The sequence below is a fragment of the Aptenodytes patagonicus genome, chromosome 2 (genome assembly GCF_965638725.1).
Source record: "Aptenodytes patagonicus chromosome 2, bAptPat1.pri.cur, whole genome shotgun sequence".
Taxonomy (NCBI): Eukaryota; Metazoa; Chordata; class Aves; order Sphenisciformes; family Spheniscidae; genus Aptenodytes; species Aptenodytes patagonicus.
In genome coordinates this window covers 96,637,888-96,662,610 of record NC_134950.1, presented here as the reverse complement: position 1 = coordinate 96,662,610, position 24,723 = coordinate 96,637,888, and the positions used below count along the sequence as shown (strand labels likewise).

General features: G+C 39.3%; 1 protein-coding gene across 9 annotated transcripts in view; it reads right to left on the bottom strand.

The window, feature by feature from the left end:
- Positions 1–24,723, bottom strand: part of FARS2 (phenylalanyl-tRNA synthetase 2, mitochondrial) — a 254,593-nt gene that overhangs the window by 226,999 nt on the left and 2,871 nt on the right. For 5 of the 9 annotated variants that reach the window (XM_076330480.1, XM_076330488.1, XM_076330487.1 and 2 more), the window contains exons 2-3: positions 19,690–19,756; positions 19,045–19,131 (exon numbers count right to left, since the gene is read on the bottom strand). The gene's annotated coding sequence lies outside the window, so the exon portion shown is untranslated. Of the gene's footprint in view, positions 1–10,306; positions 10,362–11,080; positions 11,139–19,044; positions 19,132–19,689; positions 19,757–24,723 lie in introns of those variants that run through there. The other 4 variants (XM_076330482.1, XM_076330484.1, XM_076330489.1 and 1 more) reach the window with 4 other exon arrangements.

Here is a 24,723-nt window from a genome sequence, read left to right as displayed (position 1 = left end):
CTGGGAACAAGGTCCAATAGCTTAGTACTGGCTCTCCAAAGGGATAGGGAAGCTGAGCTCTCTCTCAGAAGCTGTTTACAACTACTGCTTATGAGTTCATCTCTGTGGTTCCCACCAGAGCATTTTTACACACACCAAACAATGGCTCCTAACTCCACAAAGAGGTCCACTGATTTCAATAGGATCCACCAAGGAATAAGGCTGGACTCAACAGAAAGATAAGTGGAAGAGAGTGGCTCTCTGCCAAATACTGAATACATGTTCAACAGAAGACAGCAGAGAAGTCATGGTCTGCATGTACCACATTACCCTCCAGGGGAGAGTGAAGGGGACTTCCCACTCCCCACCCACTATGAAGCAGCTTTGCCCTCCAAGGCCAGGGAAAGAGGATGAGTTTGCAAGGAAGGAGGAGAGAAGAGTAGGAAAGCACAGGGAAACAGAGCCATGAAACAGTGGACTGGCCCTTCAGCCAGAGAAATTGTTTGGTCTGGTATCAGGTATATGCCTTTTGTTGATCCCATTCTCAAATCCAACCAGGTGATACATTTTACACTAATAGCAGGAAAACTGCATATATTCAAAAGACTTGCTAAGAAAATGAAGCACATTTAGCATAATGAAAATATCCAAGTGAGGAGATTTCAACATGAACAGTGAGCAAGCAGTGAAAAGAAGCTACTGGCCTACTTCAGAGATGCGTGCTCATGATAGGTGAGGGTTAGTCCTACACAGTTAGCTCTAAACACAGTCAGCTCTAAACACAGTCTAGACAGTCTCACACACTCACAATAAAAGGTTTTCCATTTTAGAAGCTTGTTCCCTATCTCATCTCTTCAGAGAAGAAATAAATTCTTGATTAAACTTTTTAAAATGTATTTTTATACAGATAAAGTTTGCGTTTTAATCACTTGTGTGACAAATTTCTTCTGCTCTCTTGTGATGAAATCAAATGCAACAGAGGATGGTTTCTCAATTGCTCTTCATTCTTTTAATATTTCAACATTAAAAAGTAAGAGAACCACTATATTAATAATGAAAAGTGGTAGAACAGTCCACTAAGGACAAGCATAATTCAGTGTTGCATGGATTACTTCATAAGGACAGGCTGGGGAAAATAAAACTCACAAGCTGCCTACAGAGAAGATGACAAAAAGACATCCTTGAGCCCAATACTCAGCAAACATACAAAGACTTTGCATCAGCCCCTACTGGAGATCTCTCGGTGACTTTAGAATAGAGAATAACCAACAAACAGAAACAAAAAAATCCAGCAGATGGCTTTAAATGAGGAGAACAGAGAGAGGTGACTAACTAGTCTGAGAGAAATAAAAGTAAGATGGGAGCAGTGCCACAGTGTTATCACTTTTGTTGAGCCACCTGGAGAGGTAGCAGGCTTATCAATGAATGCCAAAAATGAGTAGTGCCCATCTGCTCACCCTAATAAATATCCCTTACTAGAAAAAAAACATAAAAGGATACAATTCCCTCAGCACTACTCACATGCTTTCAGCAGACCTGTCTGTTTAAAATATTTATTTGGGTCTTACATGGCTTAACAACAACTTGCCATGAACACAATAATGCTTTAAGATGACCCTTGTAAGTATGTGGCAAGTCAGTAGCTGTAAGAATTCACGACAACAGAAAGCTCCAACAATTTCCTTTTAGGTAAGCAAAAGCTCTGTAATTATCACTGCCTTCAAAATGTCTTTAGAAAGATATCTCTAGCCAACTGAATGGACTGATGGCAAAACCCTAAATGAGAGGGGCAGTTCAAAATTCGAAAAGTTAGTACTCCTCTGGAGATAGCAGCGGAAAGTATCTCCATTCAAAAAGAAGTATAAGAACCACGGTACAAGCTCAGTTTACCTCCTCTGCTGGCCTCCCCAAATGGCAACGAGCACCATCCTTCTGCTAATTCTAAATGTGCCGTGAGAAAGGAGGTCAGAGCTGGCAGAAGGTGAAATGAGGAACGCTCAGGTCTCTCAAAGTACCGCTACAAAAAAAAAAATGGGATGGAAGAGAAAACTAAAGCATACAGGTTGGTTTGCCTTCATGAGTTTGGAAGCAAAATGCCTCTTCCTTAGCACTAACCTTTATCAGCTCCAAACATTGTTTTTGCCATGAATGAAGGCATAAGAGTTTCAAGCAGAAATTCAAACTTGCTAAGACTGAGATATTTCCAAGCTGGCCTTTTGATTCAGAGGTATATTTGTTTTTTCATAGATGACATACTGAAAAAAAACCCAAACCTGTTCTGTTTAACATCGTCACTTCTACCACCTCAGTAAAAGCAGTTCAACCACATAAAACTGTCTGGATTCACACAAAGTTATCCGGAACAGGACAAGCCTTTATATGTTCACCACCATCTTTCCAAATGCAAAGTTATCATACTACTTGTGCATAAGTGTTTTGCGCTATATTTTGTGTTTCGTATGGCAAAAATGTGACAGAATTAAACTTAAAATATGCTTATACAAACATCAATGAAGAGAAAGGAGAACACAACAAAAAGCACTTTTGAGGAGATACAAATCACAAAACATGAGCAAACATGCATCCACACAGGCCAGAGTTCTGTAAATGTCTGTATGCACGAGGCCAGAGTTCCTTCATAGTTACTAAAACAGAGTTTTAAAAACTTCCAGACACCAGCTGTAAAAACTGCCCATACTAAACCAAAGCAAACAGATACTGCACTGGGTGCAACACAGAAAAGCTATGCACCACTGAAAACTTAGTTCTCTGTTCAATTCAATACTCAGGAAACTAATTTCTTCAAAATTCAAGTTATTTTAACTGTGTAAATTCCTTTAAACTTGGCTGTCTTCAAAATTTTGTATCTCAACAGAAGCTACTGAAAGTCTGACCAACTGTTCCTGGGACTGAAGCGAGACACTTGGTTCCTAAAGTCTCAAGCACCTTTACCAAGTACCAGTTGCAAAACCCACCTCTTCCAGCTGAAGTACAAAAGACAACACTGTAGCCATGCACATTACTTCCACTGTTTTGTATTCCCTGCATTAGAATGTGGGAATTCCCACAGCCAAGTAATAAAAAACAGCTAACATGGTTTGGTTCGTCCACGAATTGGCCCACACTTTTTGAAATAATGTGGGTTAAGAGCGGGAACTCAGATACAAACAAAGCCAAACAGAAGACTGTTTAAATCCAAATGAACAAAGCCTTCCACCAAAGCAAATAAACTCTCGAGGTCGGGTTACAGGTTTTTAACTATAGCATTATTCACACGACATCCCCTTTCTAGTCCAATAAAAACAGCTGTTAGATTTTGTTAAATAAATATTTTTATGAAACAGTTGGAGCAAAGCCTGCATCACTGAAAACTTGCATGCGAAACAGATGTCCTTGATTTTTAACTTCTATTATTAAAATGCATCAGGAGAAAATTTTAAAGTTCCTATGATGTTAATCATCCAATGTTAGTAGCAAAATATTCCTTCTATTCCCTTCTTTAGTTTACTACATCTTATTTTTAAATCATCTGTGTTTCAATACAGTATGAGTAAGGTACATCGCTGGGGAAGACATATCTTGCCCATGCTACAAGAAAGAACAGCGGCAGCTAGTGCCCACAGCCAAATAATTTTTAAAAGGCCTTGGATATGGCTTTGCACCCACTGTTGAAGGCTTCTCCTCCTACCTCCTAGAACAGTACAAACCAAAAACTATTTAAAGATACAACACATTTTCTCATTTTATCAAGCATTAAATTGTTCTCATTATGAAAAGGAAAAAAGCATGCCCATAAGTGGTATCACTGACCTATAGTTACACAGCCCACTGAGACCATTCCATATCCTTTTATAATGGTCTTGTGAGGTCAGGATTCATCCCAGAGCAGGGCATCCTGACTCTAGCGTGCATAACACTCTTAATCTATTTAAGAAGAAACTGTAATCACCTAAGCAGATATATTCCTAAACCTTAACCTTCAAAAACACTTCACTTTGCTAAAAACCTGCTCCAAAAAAACCCCCACAACAAAGGTTCAGCATTTTCTTTAAAAAGCAGATGTGCATGACAACAACAAAACTTGACTCAGTTCTCCAGGTCTTAATTTTACACCGCATTTTACTTTTCTAATCTGTCTTGTGTTCACATTTGATTAAATACAGCTAGCTAGTAAGAATTACTCTACCCAGACCTGAAAATATTTCAGCATTTTAGAATTTGGGCTCAAAAGTCTTCCTAGGAAGAAACATTTCTATTCGTCTCAGTGGAAGCAGGTTCAGGTTTTGATCTCTTATGATTTCTCTTAGAAATGAAATTTTACTCTACATAGCGACCATAAGTTGTTACAGCTTTGTTCAACAGATCTTTTTCTTGAATGTATCCAGAATTATTTGGTATCTGTTCATCACAATGCAAAGCAGGGGTTTTCTTCCCTTTCCTTTCCATCCAGGTTACCAGACTTAATAACAGTCAGTGCCAGTCTCCCTGAAAATAAACAACTCGGTAACTAGCCCACCCATAACAATTACACTTCTGGAAACCGTCACTTATAGAAATACAACCAGCAAAAGGATCCATTCCAATTTAGATATCTGAATCAGAGCCTGAAGGGCCAGTAGTTTGAAAAAAGTATTACTTTCATACAAACAGAACACTCAATGGCGCATCAATGACACAGTAAGTACAGAACCTCAGTTTTGTCATGTACCACTGAGGTTTTGATTTGGTGTTTTGTTTTTATAAGCTCATTCTGGCTTATTTCTACTCAAACACAGACATTTTGTGGAAAATGGCTTTTAAAGTACAATATTTACCTGCTTAAAAAGATTCCTTCCTAAGAGAGTGGACATCTGAAATGGAATTATTTTAGCCACATTAGAAGAACAAATTAAATGCACAAAGTCTTTGCTGATGCTGGCACCACATTATTTCAGCTCCCACTCTACCTCAAAAACCATCAGACTCTTTCTAGGACAACAGTCCTAGTGCTGGCAAAGGTGCAGGCAGCCTACTATCAGACAGGTGAACTCTGTTCTCGGTCATCCTATACCAGAAAACAACTGTCAGCTAAATTGGGGGGGGGGGGGGGGGGGGGCGGGCGTGTGTGTTTGTTTTTAAGCTGTTCTGTGTATTCACCCTAAGGGTATGAATCTAATTATTTGGCCTTATCATAGTGTGATAGAGGGAGTTTTGTTTCAATAATTCTGCTGGTTTTCCTGGCTGGCTTGGAAAATGAGGAAACTTTCATGAGCAAAGCAAACAAATGAGCAAAACAAACCAGATGCTCCTTCTGGTGCACAGTAGATTAAAGTTTTCAGCTACCCAGACATCCTTAATTATTTTCAGCAAATAAGTCATCTGGGTAAAGTTGCTTGTTATAGTAGAGGTTTTGCATTTCTCTGTTGAGCTAATCTCATCTTGGAGCACTTGGCATTTCATTGAGAAAATAAATAGCACATTTTTTTCTTGCAACAATCAAAAAGAGAGTAAAGGCATGAAGTGAACCTAACAATATCTTTTTCTATAGCATCTAGAGAAGCCAAGAAAGGGAGGTTTTCAGGTTTTTATGCCACTTGTAAGACATCCTGTTGCTACTAAGCAATAGCAGAGAGCTGTCTTAGCTGCAACAGTCAGTCCAGAGCCTTTATCCCTGAATATTAAAGAATCAGCTTTTTAAAATTATTTGTATTATTTATTACCTTCTATAAGAAGAGATGATGATGACTAGAAGAGACAAAGATCACTTACATTACATAGCAGTCGTCAGTGCCTGCTGCACATTCATTCCCCAGGGTGTGGTTTATTTGTATCTAGGATTTTAGTCCAGGATTAACAGAAAACGCTCAAGAATTACCATAAACAGCTTTCTACAGAAAGCATGCTTCACATCTCGCTCTGTTTATGCTCTGGCTTCCTATGATGGTAAAAGCTAGAGACTCTAGTTCCAAATGCAAATCACAGGTTATAAATATCAAAAGGTGCTGGCCAGCCCATCAGAAGGGAAGCTCTATTAGCAGTCATCATAGAAAATATCACCATGATTTTCTAAGAATTTTGTATTCACATCTGGTGATGAGATCTTTATAAAACATCATCAGTGATGCTCTGAACAGGTACAGTTTGACAGCTGCAAATCTTAGGTACGAAATGATATTACATTTTAAGGGTGAAGTATAGTAAGACACCATTTTATGACGTAAATATATTACCTAATATACGCTTGGCAGACCAGCATCTTGAAGGAGAGCCTGTAAAAATACTACTAGCTTGTTGTCTTCTTTTTTTATACAGCACCTCATATTTCAAGCAATGGAAAGCAATTCAATTTGAAATCACTAGCATTCTTTTTTAAAATCTAATTACTTTGAATATTTCCAGTAACAGAATAAGTTCACCTAGGTCCAGATTCTGGCTTGACCATGCACAATTGAGGCATGATCTCCAAAAAGCAGGCTGTTTGGTTGCAATGACGGGTGCGTGTGTGTTTCTGCTTGTATGCACATGGGGAATAGGGACTGGAAAAATACATCCTCCTTTGTCAAACCACTTCAGGTTGCATAGAGGATTTTTCCATGTACTATGGAGCTCAAGCAATCAAATTGGCATCAGATGGCCCACCATACTAATTGTTCAAGCATACATTGGGATATTGCCACTGCTCCAAAAAACTTTAATAGAAGGAATGGGAAAGGGATACAGAAAATACAGCGAGAGTTGCATTTCTCCACCACATTTTGGAATTGCATTAATTTCCCCTGGTATGGGAAAAATGGATACCTCCAATTCTCAAAATGGGTAATTAACTACTGCTGTTACTAGTAGTTTCCTCTCACTGGTGGCGGGTACCATAAAGGAGCAGCTTTCTCAGTACAAATGGAAGATTAGAGAAACAAAGTTTTAAACACCCTTCCAAAACTGCAGGGCTAAGCAAAAGAAAAGAGTTTTTGTTGAACCTTGCTCTCAGGATACATGAGCCCTCTCTTTGGGTTCAATCATTCCAACTTAGTCCGCTCCAGAAAGAAGTTTGAACTCCAGGATAACATGATCCAGATGCTAAACCATTGGGCTCTGTGTATCTGGAATTCTCCTCCACATCCCCGTTGCTCACAGCATGCACACTCTTGTTTAAAAACTCAGTTATTAAGTCCTTGCAGTGGGTTGACCCTGGCTGGATGCCAGGTGCCCACCAAAGCCGCTCTACCACTCCTCCTCCTCCTCAACTGGACAGGGGAGAGAGAATATAACGAAAGGCTCGTGGGTCGAGATAAGGACAGGGAGAGATCACTCACCAATTACCATCACGGGCAAAACAGACTCGACTTGGGGAAATTAGCTTAATTTATTACCAATCAAAAATCAGAGTAAGGTAATGAGGGGGAAAAAAAACCCAACCAAACATCTTAAAAACACCTTCCCCCCACCCCTCCCTCCTTTCCGGGCTCAACTTCACTCCCAATTTCTCTACCTCCTCCCTGCTGAACGGTGCAAGGGGACGGGGAATGGGGGTTGCAGTCAGTTCATCACACGTTGTCTCTGCTGCTCCTTCCTCCTCAGGGGGAGGACTCCTCACACTCTTCCCCTGCTCCAGCATGGAGTCCCACCCATGGGAGACAGTCCTCCATGAACTTTTCCAATGTCAGTCCTTCCCGTGGGCTGTAGCTCTTCAAACTGCTCCAGCATGGGTCCCTTCTATGGGGTGCAGTCCTTCAGGAACAGACTGCTCCAGCGTGGGTCCCCCATGGGGTCACAACTCCTGCCAGCAAACCTGCTCTAGCATGAGCTTCTCTCCATGGGTCCACAGGTCCCGCCAACAGCCTGCTCCAGTGTGGGTTTCCCATGGGGTCACAGCCTCCTTCGGGTACATCCACCTGCTCCGGCGTGGGGTCTTCCATGGACTGCAGGTGGATATCTGCTCCACCGTTAACCTCCATGGGCTGCAGGGGTACAGCCTGCCTCACCACGGTCTTCACCACAGGCTGCAGGGGAATCTCTGCTCCGGCACCTGGAGCACCTCCTCCCCCTCCTTCTTCACTGACCTCTGTGTCTGCAGAGTTGTTTCTCTCACATATTCTCACTCCTCTCTTCCGGCTGCTGCTGTGCAGGTTTCTCCCCCCTTCTTAAATGTTATCACAGAGGCGCTACCAGCCTGATGGGCTCAGCCTTGGCCAGCAGTGGGTCCGTCTTGGAGCTGGCTGGCACTGGCTCTATTGGACGCAGGGAAAGCTTCTAGCAGCTTCTCACAGAAGCCACCCCTGTAGTCCCCCCGCTACCAAAACCTTGCCATGCAAACCCAATACAGTCCTCCACAGAATTAATGCATCAGTTATGATGAGGGTCTATCTCCCACTTTCTAGCTTCTCTTGACAGTTACAATCTCCTGAGGAGCCGAACTGCCCACAAGGAAAGCAAAGCCTAATGACAGCAAGAGAGGGACAGTCACAGAGCTGGGCTTAGGGATGACAGGACTTAACACCTGCTAAAGGTAACAATAACTCCAGGACCAGCCTCCTTTAGAAATGAATACAAACTTTACTTCTGTAATTCATAGAATTACAGAATAATAGAATAATTTAGGTTCAAAGAGACCATTGGAGGTGGTCTAGTCCAACACCCTGTTCAAAGCAGGTCACTCAGGGACTTGTCTAGTTGGGTTTGACTGTCTCCAGGGACAGAGTTTCCACAACCTCTCTGGACAACCTAATTATATCTAATTTGAATTTAATGCTCTCTCCCGTGAGTTCCTCATACAGAGACCCGCAAAATACATTTGCTTGTTAACACACAAAAGCAAACCTATACTTGAGCTAACTCGTATTTTCAAAAAGGGAGAATGGGCAGAGACTATACATGCAAAACTTGGGAAAGATTCAAAGGTGCACATGTATCTTGACAAGACACATGAAGAGAAATCTCACATTTATACATCCACTTCTCAGGTCTTAGAAACCCCATTTACTATCTACCTTGTCTATGCCTGACCTGAAGTACACGATGTACTACAAATGCCTTACCTCTTCTTTTCTTTCTGCATCTAGCTACCAACACAATATACTGATGGACTTCGCAACTCTGTAAGGTGAAGACAACAGAATTCTCCTGCAGAACTGCTTATCCACAGCACTGAGAAAAAACAAAATATTCTGGAAGAATACACTGTGATTTCTATAGTGAAGCAAACAACCAGAATTTAAAAAAAGTCAGATTAATTGATTTATTGGACTTCTGTTTGTAAAATGATTTTTCTTAGTTTTGGATTTATATTCCAAACATCTAGAAAATTTCTACTTCAGAATTTAATTGTGACAAGGGGGGTTAAAACCACAAAATGAGAACAGCTTTCATTTAAAAATAATTCATTTAAGATCTTATACATCACCAACTGAGATGTTCATTTGAGGAGGAAAGTTGATACGTTTATGACAAGCTATTGCATACTTTTCCAGATGATGGCAACACGCTGACAGCTTTAAAAGAACTAGATGTGTTACTCTAAGGTTTATTGTCTAAGCAGCCTTCTTGCTCTGCAGCAATCTAACAGCTTACATTTACAGTTGATTATCGTTTCTATGAAATTCCAACATTTGCTAATGATCTCCCAGACTGGGAAAAATAGCATCTTCTATCTCAAGCCTCCTGTTGACACACTATTCTTCTAAAATAGTCTGAAAGACAACACATGCACTTTTTCATAAACCATCCATTCTCAGTTCTTTTAAAATATTTCAGACAGCACTATTCTCTTTTCCACTTCTGTAAGATGTGTCAGCCGATAGAACATAATTCATCCTCAGGGAAAGCAGTTTAGAGTAAGCTTTTTTTGCAAGCAGCAGAACCAGCAGAACTTTATTTCCTCTATGTCTGGAGGCAAAGCTTGTTTACATATTTAGCGGTAAGGGACAAATTCATCCTGCTACCTCTGCTTTAGCTGAGGCATTAATACAGTCTGTCTCCTTTATTAAGCCCTTTATTCTCACACACCACCTGTAACTTGCTGTCTTTGGCGATCTGGACACCCTTTGTGAAATCTGACTGAAGGTAAGTGGAAAAAGAAGGGCTGACAACAGATGTACAAATACCACCTGACAGCCATCATTTCCTTACGAATGTATGCTTAAAAACTGGAATTTTTAAGAATAACATTAAACTCAACCCAACTGCATCTTCAAAAAGTGATGGCAAAACATAGCACCCAGCAACAGCTTAAGTGAAAGTAGCACTCTGGTTCTCAGAAATGATACAACTTTAGTCTATTCTCACTGATAAAGGTCATTGCTAAAGAATACACAATGGCACCCTGCCATTCTGGGGGAAGATTACACTTACGTACATCCACTTCACTTCTTTCATATCATTCATCTGGGATACTCACTGCTTTCACTGGGCTGCAACACATTTAAGTGTGAACAGATTGATTAACATCCAAAAATCTGAAACAAGCTGCCATTGCATTTCACTGTAAATGGACAGGGATTACTAGAGAGAGTTTGTAGAGTCAAACCATACGTGCATAGAGGGGCTGTGCAACACAAACTGCACGTTTCCCTGTGGGTGATCCTGGGCAGAAGAACGAGAGTCACTGCTTTTTAAAGGTCTGCTTTTTCAAAGATGTCGGGAGGTATGACAGCAATGATGATAATTTTTTGAAACAGTAGACTACACAGAAACAATAAGCTACGTCAGAGCAAGAGAAGTTGATGAACTGACGTAATCAAACACAAGAAACCAAATCCCAATTCCTAATCAGTAGAGGTCAGATAACTATTCTCTAATTATATCCTTGAAAATCTTGTGGCAGTCATCGAACAGCAGGTTTGTGACAGAGCAAGAGAAGTTTTCCCAACTTGTACAATAATACCCTGATCATTTACCTATGCTGTTTCAAGCTATATAACAAGAAAGATATGGTATCTTGCTTCACAATACATTAATTAAATAATATTTTTCTGCTTTTATTCCCATTTGACACCAAAAAAGTAGACCATGCATACATTTTCATTCTCCTGTTTCTCAGATTTGTAGCTTAAAAATATAGTTGTCCTTCTAAAAGAAGTTACTAATTTTTTTGAGAAACAAAGGCAAGTGAGAAAAGTCATTTGCTTACCTAGGTCCCTTCTCAAATGCAAACACAGAAGTAGCAATATAAGCTCATCAGTCAGCAGCTAGAGACAAAAAAAAAAAAAAAACTACTTAGATCACCTACTCCACTCCTTTTCCAAGGTTTGGATCACTCCCTAAAGCATACAGAGATATTCTTGTAAGACATATCCCCCAACATCACTGTAGATGATGCACAATCACACACATCAGCACAGCCTGAGCATATGTCGTGTTTATTTAAGAAGGTAATGTCTGCCTCAAAAGCAGCATATGTCCTGTGCTATGTTGCAGTTGCTACAGAAACTTTTTTCTTGTAAAGGAACAGAGAAAATACCACCTAAAACCTCAGCATCTTGTTGGTATAATATTTAATGTTGCTTCAGTAACTCTTAAATGCCTCTGCAAAAAAATTTGAGGCTCCTTTTAATAGTTTTGGACTGACACAGACCTAATTTTTTTAGGCTAGTTTTCATTGACAAGTACGCAACTGACACCTTAGAAAATCCCTATTTATTGTGCTAAAAATTGGGTGCAAACTATCAAAAGTATAAGCAAACCCACAGATTTATGGCTAGTTACACAACTGAGAGATTTATGGCTAGTTACACAATTTGAGAAAGGCTTTAAGCTAACACCCAAGTAGCTGGTATTTATACCTACTATTTCTATTTATGCTACTAATCCATAAGAAGCCTGGTAGCTTTCATAAACTCTTAGACTGTAAATCATTCAGACTCACAACAGGGTCCGCCAATATTTGCAAAGCAAACACAGGACACATCTACCTGGAATCTCTGCGTTCAGTGTGAATACCCACAACCAGCTACCACCACCCTTCCTCGCTCACCCTGAACAATATCTTAACTTAATGAACTGCCACAGCTAAGGTGTTGGGGCAGCTCACCTAACAAGGTACAACGCAGCATGGATTAATGCGATAGAAGTCTGGCTGAGGGTTAAAATGTTTCAAATGCTCAGATGAGACATTTGGACATTCTGAACTATGACTGTGCAATGGCTTTGCCTACAAACCTGCTGCAAACTTGCCTTTATGCAGAGAGGTTTCCTCTGGTTGCCCCTCAAACTCACGTAAAATGTAAAGGCACCTCCCAACATGACGCTACACCACTTTACACATTTTAAAAACAAAACCAAAACGACAGCATTACTAGAGATAACTTCCACATGATCCATGAAGAAAACATACTTTATTGGACAACTAAACTTTTGACATTAGAACCTCCTTTTTGCTCTCAGGCGAAGACAGCCTATCAAAAGTTTGCATTTTTAACCATTAATGTTAAATATAACTTAAGGGGTTTTTTGGATGTGGTTAAAAAGTAGACATACAATAAAGTTACAATCTGTTCCCTTTTTCAGCATAGAAATATTTTCAATGACATAGAAATAGATCTGGTTTATGTGTAGTGTGAGATGATCAGATATGATGTTATAATTAGCAAGAAAGAAAAAGAGGTTTAGCAGTAAAATGTCTAGCTTTTAAATGAAGGTCCAGCACTAGTAAAGCCAACTGTGGGTACTTCTGCACTTGCCAAATCATAGATATACAAATATATTGGTTTATGTAATTACCATCTCGGTAGGTAAGACACTAGAAAAGCCAACATACCAGCATTTCCCAAGCTTGCTACTAATTAAATCATAGGCATACAGGTTCAATCCAAGGATGATCAAAGTCAATGAAAAAAATTCCCATTTAATTCAATGAGCTGTGGATCAGTTCCAGACAGCTAGCTGCTACTCCATCCTCTTTCTTCTTTATCAAAAGCACTCCAACAGTGTGAAAGTGAAAAGGACTCCATATGAGTCTACAGATTTCGTATCTCCCCTCAGATCTGAATTTTAAATTAATTATTTGACAGTTGACTACATTACATACAATTAAGTAATCTTTTCCATAAAGCTGTATTAGAGGCTACTCCAAGTTTTGAAGGAAAACAGACTACTACTATTATTGTTACATCAATAGCTTTAAAAGATTTCAACTATTTCTTTCACATACAGATTTACCCTCATGATGAAATTTGTGTGCCACATTGTTAACCACTACAGCAATATATTGCCATATCTGAGCATGGAAAATGTCAGTCCAATGTACTGGAAATAGAACACTAAATTTAAAAGGCTTCCTAAGATTAACAGAAAGATAATCTGAAGTCATCTAAAGTCAAAGAAATAGAAAATGAATGTTCAGATCAAATAACTATCTATTTTTAATTACATTTGAAATGCAATGTCACAATTGTCAGACAACTTCAGTAAACTGGACATTACATTTATGAAACCTACCTGAATAGCCTTTGATTCAATTCTTGTTAACAATGCTTTTTCACATTCTATTTTTCACTAAATGTTTGTATTTAAAATGAGAATTTAATTTCAGCACCTCAAAACTCAGCTCCCAGTGCTGCACAGGTGCTTAGTTCCGCCTCTTCATAGTCAGAGTTTCAGCAGATGTCCGTTCAGATCAGCCTAAAGGCTCTCATTCATTTAAAGCAGAGCTAGACAACAGGAACACTGTAAAATCTTTATTTGGGAATCCAATATATGCATTACTGCTATTAGCCATCACATAAACAATGTCTTAAATCTAATGAGCATTGCATAGGAAATTAAATAATAAAAAAATAATCTTTCTTGTTCAAGAATCAACAGTCAGTTAAATGAAAACTTGAGTTGTCAGCTTTTGACAGGGGAAATGGTGTCTATGCCTAAAACTTCACATTCCATCTATAAAGGGACACAAGCTTAAATAAAAAATGTTGTTTAGACATAGTTTCAATAAAACTTGTGTATGCAATGCTGCCTAGTTGGCCACGTTACATCCTTCCTACTCTAAGACAGATTTCAAGCATTTCTTGTTGGAAAAGGCATTTTCTTTGATCAAATCATAGAATCATTAAGGTTGGAAAAGACCTCTAAGATCGAGTCCAACCGTCAAATCCATCGCATCCAGGTTCAAAAAGTTTTGTAGGTACAACCAAAGAGGCCTACTCTTAGCACCTCCTTCTATTTCATGTTAGAGAACCACCTTAAAAACAATGGAAAGGGATAGGTGTTACTACAGCCTTTATTACCACACCTCAGATCTCCTTTGCTGTAGCTACTCAGAAGCCCCGGACAGCTATGCCGTACCACTGGGAACCTTGTGACCAGGGAGTCAGAGCAGCAGCATTTTATTCCCATGCAGTGCAAAAACATCCCTCATGGAGCCCTGAAATCCAGAATTGGAATGTGATGTGATGTGATCTCCCAGTCTGCTTGCCCCTTCTCACTCAGCCCCTGTCTGAGACTAAAGAAAGAGGTGTCAGAAAATGATGACTGAAATTCCTACCATCTTTCTTCTGCTTTGCTTTGCCACAGATTTCTGCAGAGCCACTTTTAGGCATGCAATTAAAAACGATGCTAGCAGGTTTTTCTGACTGGGTCCAGATGTGTAAGAAGTGGTTCTGAACTCAGCTCTTGACCGAGTACAGACATAGCTGCAGAATAACATAAACTATTATAGTTTAAGGTACGACGAGTAAAAACCTATTCCTATAAACTTACCCAGGCGCTAATATCGCTCTTGAAAAACACTTGAGAGGCTTTCTTCTACTTTAAAACACTGCTGTCGGCTCACTCTCCTTAATAAGGGCCATTATCTCTGAAATATGTAAATGGGACCTACAAGTTGTATTAAGAAATAAATTCTATTTACTCCGACACTTTTTCTTTATATAATGCAAAAGCCTTTATTGCTTTGGTATGATTCCCTATCGCTGGAGCTCTTTTCTGTTGACTGAGTGAATTAGAAATCAATGACCAGATTTTTTTATTCTTCCATTTATGTGCTAGTGATTTAGGCTGTTGTGTTCCTTTACTGTTAAAGGGGTTTAGAAGCAGAAGACCCCTTCATCTCCCAAGAACTGTTAACCCAAAGTCTTAGCCTAGAATTGCAAATATATACTATGTTACAGCAAACAAAATCTGTTTAGAAATTCCGTATCATCATTTACATCCGATCCCAAATCACAGGGGTTGCAAATACTAATAAAGCAGGAAAAAAAATAAAACAAAAGTAGAGGAAAAAGCAGCTAGCCTACACAGAGTGCGGTATTGACTGGCATGTTGTAAAAAGAAAAAAAAACCAACAACCCACCACATAAGTTTCTAAATGACACAGTTTGTTCCAACCCATTTAACCTACACAAAATGCCAGATACACATGAACAGCAGGATTTGCAAACAATACGGACAGCTCTGCCAGCAAGTCTCAGGAAATCACACAGTATCTGTCTCAATAGAGTTGGTCTCACAGCAATACAAATTTCAGAAGGTAAAACAAAAATGAAGTCAGATTGCACTGCTAAACATTTTCAGTCTGGTTTCCTTTACCCTGGTCTTTTTAGCAAACTTATTTACTATATATACATATTTATTTTTTAACTACTCTGGTGCTATTCCTTTGATTCCAGCACTAAAATTTACCACAGGTGGATAATGTATTTCTTCAAAATCCCACATGACTTTATCAAGCCTCTGTACTGCCTCATCAGTCTTCCAACACATTGCTGGGCTGCAAGATGAAAGACTTACTTTGCTCTTTTAAGAACAAGTGTACTCAAGAAGACTCAGAAGAATTAACTGCCTAGCCATCCTCCATTAACAAGCTTAAAAATTTTTCTTTGTATAGTCTACAGTTATGAATGTATATGGGTTATCAAAAGACAGAAAACCCATTTGCAAATATTCCACTTACATTATGAAACATTTTCTGTAACTGTAGCTAAAGAAATGCATTAACTATGTATAAAGCCTAAGGGTAAAAAAAGTGTAGTCTTTTTCCTTAAAAATACTTTAACTGCAACAAGTAATACTGAATTATAGATAATGCTGCTGAGAAATAGTCACGAGAAATTTTATAATAAAATCCCTGAATTTAAAGTTCTGCCTATTCAAATAAATACCAGTCAAATTTTAAAATGGATTTGCTTAATCCTGTTCTAATTTCCTGATACAACTGTGCCCTGGTTCTGTTAAAGTTGACGGTTTAGGATTAATTTAGTCAACGACACTTCATATGTATTCAGGCACACCCACTTTGTAACACTGTATTTGATTACGTCTGAACACTACTACCTTTACAGTGTTCAAGGAGTGTTGACACCTCTTATAACTTGTTAAAGAAAAATTAGTTCCAAGATATTCTGTAGCAAGCAAAGCAAGGGAAGTATGACTTAAAAGACGTTTAAATTGCGTCTCCATCCAGTCCTGCTACCACAGGATAAAAAAAAGTTTGAGAGTGTTACAGTAGAAAGAACAAGACTAGTGTGACCAACTTCTTTCTCTCTCATTAATGCTAGAAAACAGGATACATTTGGGTCCATGGCTCACAGCACCCTAGGATAATGGGCTCCCAGCAGCTTCGTGCTTTACTATCTTTAATGTTACCAGGTAACATCTTCTATAAGGCTTGCTAATGTTGATACACTTACTCCAGATAAAGCACAGCACAAAGAACAAAAGAAAACCTTTCTTTGAAAGGCCTTGAGAAAGCCATATATTTAAATTATGTCAGAGAATCCTTCTGTGGCACCAGTTACTTGAAAGTCACACTTTCCTCCAGAACAAGCCTCAGTGAAAGGAAATGTAGACAGAGCTCAGGATACACATCTCAAACGATGGCACACAGAAATATTTCTCCATCCAGTCTTTAGATAACAAAATGCAAGATGAGGGGATGTTGCCTTTGAGCCAAGACATACACATTGACTGGGTGGAAGAAGCTATGTAAGTTAGGGAAAAAAAGAAAATAGCATGAAAGAATCAAATCTTTATTATTAACGACGAATAAGGTGTTACCATAGCTTAAGGTCGCATATGACAAAACAATCTTCAGTTAATGCCACATCCATCACGTACTGACAGAATCAAAATTAGAACATAATATTGTTCATATTTTCTTTCTTTAAAACCATTTGTAGAATTGCAATTTGCAACATGCTCAAAGACCAAGTTCCACACAGGCCCAGCAGGCTCTGTCACTCAGGGTCTGGAATGAGAGCAGTCAGGGGACACTGGGGTCAAATGAACTCCTAATATCAGGTGAGGAAAAAGGATTTGGTAGAACCTGCAATATCTTTTAAGTGATGTTTATTTAAAAAATCATTTAAAAACAACACAGGGAATCTGATAAAAGAAACTAGAATAAGCACGGTGTTCCCACATACTTCAAGTCTTCATCTATCCAGCAGAGTTTCTGTTTGTAGAATGAACATTTTATTAAGAATATAACCTACCACAAGAAAATGGCAAAAAAATGGCAGTATCAGAATAAGATACATTGGCAGTGGAAGGGTGGGAGAATAAGAAACACAATCTGTGCAGGGAGGGAGGGGGACAGAAAGCTAACCTTTATCAAGCAACATCCTTCTATCTGTTTAGAACAACTTTCTTCCATAAAACTTGACAAAGCTAGTGTGCCAATATAAAAAGCAAGTAGCTTTTTTTGAATTCAACAAACCTATATAAAGCTGATATTTAATTACCTGCTCAATATCTGATAATTTTACATGTGCAACACCATATCTGTCCATTTTAGAACATAATCTTCCCAAGGGAAGAGCTGGTGTAATGCACTATGCAATTTTTCACCCTGAAAGTCATTAGTATAATAAAATAAAAGTTAAAAAAAAGTTGAAAAAAAGCTATGTTTACAGCCAAAATAAATAAGAAAACAATGAAGAGATTATGCTAATACTTCCCAAAATAAGAACACACTCAATGAAGGTCTTGAACACTGTCTTGAAAGTCAAACCAACTTTGAAATCATACACAACAAAAATTTTAAAAGCAGCACCATTAAATCTTTGTGAGGACCCTGATAATTTGCTCTGTTTATCTGTTTTTCTCCATTTTAGATGCAGCATACATACTTTACCAGGAATCATTTCCAAAAAAGGCAAAAGTTAAACAATTATGAAAATCACCTGCATAAAAAAATAAATGAAAGGAAACAAAGCATGTATAGTGCCAGGAAAAAAAACCAAAACAAAACAAACCACAAAACTGATCTTGGACAAAACTGATCCTAGGCTACAAAGCATACCTGAAAAAGCTAATCACAGAAATTCTAGAACAGGGAGATACTTAATTGAGGACTCCAGATAGATGAACTCTCACAAATCTTGCCAGAACAGTACTTCAGACTATTTCTTCCCCCATTCCTCTTTCCTGCCTTTCTGCAGAATGTTAAACCCATCCCTATAGGAAAGCTGGCAGCTCCATTTCATAGGTCTGCATCCCCACCTAAATCCACCCTCATCCCCAGTTTGAGCTAAGACACAAAGCTTTATGAAGAGACAGGGGCACACATGGCCTTAAGCTTATTCTGCTACGGGGACAGGAACATAACAGACTGGAAGGCTAACAGTGGGATTTGTAGGGCCATAACTATTACCTCTCCCAAGATCTCACTGAGCTCACTCCCCATTCACCAGAGCACCCTATGCTGGATTCTAACTTGCATCAATTTAAGTAGTTTGTAAAGTAAGGAGAACCTAATTCTGCCACCTGTTCTCACACTGAACAGCAACTTATTGCTTATGTAGTTGGACAGATTTCAGAGGAATTATATTCAAAGATATGGACACACTCCAATATAAAGATGATAGAATTTGTCCTTCAGAAGATTATCATTTTCTACCTATCTACCTGTTATTATCTACCTATCTTTATATCTCAAGTCTCATTATTTTCTTTGTCTTTGCATTAGGAGTAAGGAAATGTATGAATTCTATATGGAAAGTAAAGTTAGATAGTTAGCATACCTGTCTTTAATAGTTGGTGAAAGTGAAGACAGATTTTTTTATTATTATTAATTAAAATGGAGAACTACCTAAAAAGGCTGGCAGTGCTGGTGTCAAAGACAGATTCAGAAAGCTAAATTTATTTGTAATTACTTACCCGCAAACAGAGATAATCTTTCCTCAGCTCTGCTTCCTTTGCCCATTAGCTTTAGTCAGTGCTTTGTATCTTCTTCTCAGGGACTGGCTGAAAGACAAATTTTGGCACAGTCACCCCAGATATAAAAAAACCAAAACAAATAAAAAAGAAAGTTCTGTCTAGAAGTGTGAAGGCATGTAAGGAAGTACTGACAATTCATCTTATCTTACAAACGCATCAGAAGCATGATATATTTAGAAACATGTCCCTAATGCACTATCATGAATACTGGCCAGAGCTCTGGGGACATAAAACTGATAGTGACACAAGATGAAAGATAAAAAAATGTCAAGGATCATGCAAAATTAATTTATCTTAAACTCTACCATTACTACAATTCGCTAATATGGGTATATTGTTTTCCTCATTTAAATTAAAACATTGCTCCATAGTTTCCTTTCCACCTCAGAAACATTCTCTTTAGACTTCTTTGCTTCAGCTTCATATTTAAACTGTTAGGGTTTTTTTTGGACCAAAAGTGCAAGCTACCAGAAAAGTCATAAGGATGCATAGCATCATATAAAATGAAAACACATTAGAAGTGGAAAATCGTATTCCCCCTCCCCTCATCACATAGTCAGAAAACTAAACAGATAGCCTACTTACAATCCACTTAATCGTTGCTGCTTTACACGTCCATTGTAAACCACAGTTTTGCTTAACCTTTCTTTCCCTAAAAAAAAAAAAAATAAAAAAATTAGTGTCTTCCACACATTCCATTCTCAGAGGTCACACCTTTCCCCAATAACACCTTTTCAACATATTACACAAGACATTTCCACTTTTATTTTACATGTTTTCTTACGTCAGCTCCACTCTATCTTACAGCAACATGATAGTTCTACCCCCACTGATACTTTGCTCTAGGAATTGCTTCCAGGAAACAATCGCACAAGAAGTAGTTATAAGAAAATGCTTAGTGAAGTGGATTTTCAGGGAAGGACTTAAGCAATAGCCCATGACTTGAGTGGAGCTAGTCCCCTCCAAGAGGGCCCATGCCCGCAATGCAGGGAGCAGAAGGACCAGGATGCACCCAGGCAGCAGGTTGCCTTTCATTTCCCATACCTGGGACATGGGACTGGGCAAACAGAAAAACCCTCACAGCTCTGTGTTAGCTGTGCACTAATCCCCAACACCACAGCATGGAGAATCTGGGATGAACAGCATGACCTTCACCTTTACCACCACCACATGACTCTGCACATGCTTTTATACAGATTCACATACACACTCATATATGACAAAAATAAACTCAAGAGAAGAACAAACTTTGCTCTAGCAAGACATCTTGGATACAATCGTGATCTTTAACAAAAAAGGTTGGCAGTACCATACCAACCTGGCAAACTAGAAATCACAAGTCAGCAAAAAAGATACAGGGGTGGCTACAAAGAGATCCTCAGTTGCTCTTAAAAAAAATATCAGTCCTTATTTTACAGCAAAGTTTGCTTCCTAAGCTAAAAATTTCAATATCCACTAAAAAAAGGAAGGGGAAAAAAAAAAAAAACCAAAACCCTAAATAAGTTAGCCTGGCCGGACGACAGCTATGGAGAAATATGATGATAGTGTAAATCACAGAGGAGGGAGAGGAATTACACAGCATGACTCTAAGGGGCATAAATGAAAGAGTGGGATGAACTTCGGGAAGAGGGTGGCATAGACCAGAAAACATACATCAGAAAACATTTCTTAACAGCAAGATACAATATAAAGTAGAATATTTTTCCCACAGAAAGGGAAGTTATTTAAGACTAAATTAGATAAGACACTGGAAAGCACAGCAAAGAAAGCATTTCTGAATTGATGAGGTCATGGATGAGAACACTTAATAAATCCTGTCCTTCTCGCTTCTCATGATTAGGTTTCTCAGTAAGATTTCAGTATAACAAACAACCACACAGCGAAAATACGTTCATTTCTTGTTGGGTTCTTGTCTTGAAAAATACCTTGGATTTCATCAGCATTAAGGTTAGAAGTGTCATTCGCATTTGATGCAACAATTACACACTGAACTATTTAAGCAATATTCATAATTTTAATCCCCTATTACTTGTTCTCTGGCCTACTGCTGTAACACAAAATTATCCTTTTAATTCTGGACTTTTATAGCATTTTTATTTCAGGCATTTCAAAGTACTTTACCAACATATGTCTACTATCAACATCTATCAAAATCAATATGGTGTATATATATTATATATATATAATTGCATGTCATTGATCCAGATGTTAGCCCACAATTGCTGAACTGTCCAGCTGCTTAACATGATACATAATTAGCCGGCAACATGATGTCCATGAAATCCTCTGGTGTCGCACATGGCCACAGGAAATTAGAAGATTAAAACTGAGGCCAACAAGGAAAACAAAATTCAGTGTTTCTTTCAGTTTGATGCCTGCAGCATGAGAGATCATGAACCAGCAAAGGTTTAGGAGCAGTGGTAAAACAGGTATTCTCCTACATAACCAAGTATTACAACAGAAAACCCGCTCCTGGGTTGTGTTTTGTTTTTTTTCCCCCCCCCTATTACTACTATTCTTACAATCTTACTTTAAAGAATACACAACATTCTGCAACTCAGTTCAGAAAGAGATGGGGTAACTCACAAAAAGCAACTGAGAAGAGTTTTGTCCTGTTTTTTTTCTTCCCTCTGAACTCTTAGGTAGAGTTTTCCAAAATGCACAAACAATTCAGGAGCATAGCTGAATTTGAAACATGGACGTTTCTCCTCCTGATTAAAAATGTTCTTTTCTATAGGGCAACCAAATAAATATGTATTTTTTAAAAAAGCAGAGTTATTCAAGGCATCCTTTTGATACTGTGGAAATCTTACTATAGGGAATGGTTGAATTATAATATGTTACATTTCTGACTGAAATCCCAGAATTCTCATGATTTATAGTCCTTATTTTAAAGGTCCTACTCTACACTGGGTAGGATCTCACTGTGCACGACACTGTCCATCAATAACTAAGAGCAGGGAAGAACAGAGAGAAACCACACCACAGCAGCAGGGAAAAGTTAGCACGTTTTCACAAACTGAAAAAACAGTAATTGAGAGAGGATAATATCACGACAATCAATTATCATTCTGACCCCCAAAGAAAAATAATGAACACAAACAGCAGTGTACCAGGAAAGCATATGCTCTCTTAAAGTGTTGAGTGCCATGTCATAAAGCTGAAATAGTGTACCACAAGGAACAATTCAGCAACGTACGACAAAACATCCAATATGTACCGGAGAATGTAACAGCTGTTTCCTTTCACACCAGTCCACAGTCTCTGCAGGTATTTCATCCAAATTCTCCCTACCTTTTTTTTTTTTAGCTGCTACATATTTAAAATATTAGTCACTATTCCAGATACTGATACTATTATATCACTCTCAAAGTGCTTATTTATCCCAAGGGATGCAGAAGGGCAAGGCACAGGCCACCTTCCTTCCTCAGGCCAAATGCCAAAAGCAAAGACTTCTGTACAAATGAACACCCACCAACCCCCTTCAACAATGATTATATGTATCACTGCAATTAAGAAAAACATATCTCTAGCCCCATCCCTATAAAATGTAACAATAAAACAGCACTGAGTTTTAAACCAGAGAACTTTGGGGGTAAAAAAACCGAACCATCTGCCCATGTCTTGGTTGCTCCTGGCTTGGTGTCTAGATTAAATTCAGGTGTGGATTCCCTCTAGGGAATGAGGAGGCAGTTAATGAAGTGATCATTACTGCTTCCCCGTATCCAGGCTCCAGTGCCACAGGACACAACAGTGGTCATTTGGGCTGTGTCTGTCCTTCAAATTCTCTGCAGGCTTGCAGTGATGCACGTACACAGAAGGCTAGCAGAAACACCTGTACCCCAGTCACAGCAGAGGCAATGCCCACTTACTGCAGAATGACAAGACTTCTGAGACCATAATCCATCGCTTCCAAGGAAACGCAATAATAAAATACGTAAGAAAATAATTAATTTTTCCAGTCCACAGCGCCAATCCAACTGCACAAAGATTGCAAGTTTCTGCAAAAAATTGTTCTTCCCTCCTTGGGTGTAATAAAGGTTAAACCAGGAAAGGGGGACAAGAGGAAAGTCTTTTTTCCTTTGCATTTGATAATACATTGCACGTGCTTATTCTAAACATATGAGGTTTCCATGCTTCTTTAAGAGAAAAACATGGTTATCTAAAAAAAAAATTTAAAAAAATTTTTAAAAGTCACAAAAACTGTCAGCGAGATTCAGGAACAGGATTAGTACCTGAGGCTATTTCAAAATCATTTATAATTACTTTGCAAATATTAAATCAATAGTGTTCTTGTAAACAAAATTTGCTTAATGTGTTTTGCTTTCTTCCCAATTACTCTCTCATCTTTTAGAGCTGAAGACTGTACCATCAAAGCTTTATTTCTCACAGTAATGGAGAGGGCTGTTGTAAAATTAGATGGAATAACTGCCACACCCATCTACAGAATGATTTCACATAACTTTGCTGAATTCCCAAAGCTAGGTTTTGCTCTGTACACGACAGACCTGTATCTTTTAAGCTGTCTGAAGCCCACAATTAAAACAAAGGGCAGGGTGGCCACTGCTGCTTTATCAGAAGATGGTAAATCATAGAATAGTTTGGGTTGGAAGGGACCTCTGAAGGTCATCTAGTCCAACCCCCCTGCCGTGGGCAGGGACATCTTCAACTAGATTAGGTTGCTCAGAGCCCCGTCCAACCTGACCTTGAATGTTTCCAGGGATGGGGCATCCGCCACCTCTCTGGGCAACATCTTCCAGTGTTTCACCACCCTCAGTGTAAAAAATTTCTTCCTTCTATCTGGTCTAAATCTACCCCCCTCTAGTTTAAAGACATTCCCACTTGTCCTGTCACAACAGGCCCTGCTAAAAAGTTTGCCACCATCTTTTTTATAAGCCCCCTTTAAGTACTGATAGGCTGCAAGAAGGTCTCCCCAAAGCCTTCTCTTCTCTAGGCTGAACAACCCCAACTCTCTCAGCCTGTCTTCATAGGAGAGGTGTTCCATCCCCCGATCATTTTTGTGGCCCTCCTCTGGACCCGCTCCAACAGGTCCGTGTCTGTCTTATGCTGAGGGCTCCAGAGCTGGACGCAGTACTCCCGGTGGGGTCTCACCAGAGCAGAGTAGAGGGGCAGAATCACCTCCCTCGACCTGCTGGCCACGCTTCTTTGGATGCAGCCCAGGATACGATTGGCCTTCTGCGCTGCGAGCGCCCATTGCCGGCTCATGTCCAGCTTTTCATCCACCAGTACCCCCAAGTCCTTCTCGGCAGGGCTGCTCTCAATCCCTTCATCCCCCAGCCTGTATTGATACCAGGGGTTGCCCCAACCCAGGTGCAGGACCTTGCACTTGGCCTTGTTAAACCTCATGAGGTTCACACGGGCCCACTTCTCAAGCTTGTCCAGGTCCCTCTGGATGGCATCCCGTCCCTCTGGCGTGTCAACTGCACCACTCAGCTTGGTGTCCTCTGCAAACTTGCTGAAGGTGCACTCGGTCCCACTGTCTATGTCATTGATGAAGATATTAAACAGTACCGGTCCCAATACGGACCCCTGCGGGATGCCACTCATCACCAATCTCCATCTGGCCATTGAGCTGTTGACCACTACCCTCTGGATGCG